We start from the raw sequence: 242 nt of genomic DNA, 5'->3' as shown, positions 1-242 counted from the left end.
TGCACAAGGCCCTGAATGCAGTGCCCAGTACTCTCATTGAGTAAGCAAACAAACAAACACAAATAAAAAATTCTTATCAAGGTGGGAATGTAAACTTGTTCAACCACTTTGGAAAGCAGTATGGAGGTTCCTCAAAAGACTTCACATAGAATCCCCTATGACCCAGCAATCCCACTTTTGGGCATTTACCCAAATGTTTACAAACAAGACCACACTAAAGCTACCAGCACAACAATGTTTAT

This window comes from Dipodomys ordii, unplaced genomic scaffold (genome assembly GCF_000151885.1).
Source record: "Dipodomys ordii isolate 6190 unplaced genomic scaffold, Dord_2.0 Scaffold102, whole genome shotgun sequence".
Lineage (NCBI taxonomy): Eukaryota > Metazoa > Chordata > Mammalia > Rodentia > Heteromyidae > Dipodomys > Dipodomys ordii.
The sequence above is the reverse complement of the archived record's forward strand: the minus strand, read 5'-3'. Positions refer to the sequence as shown.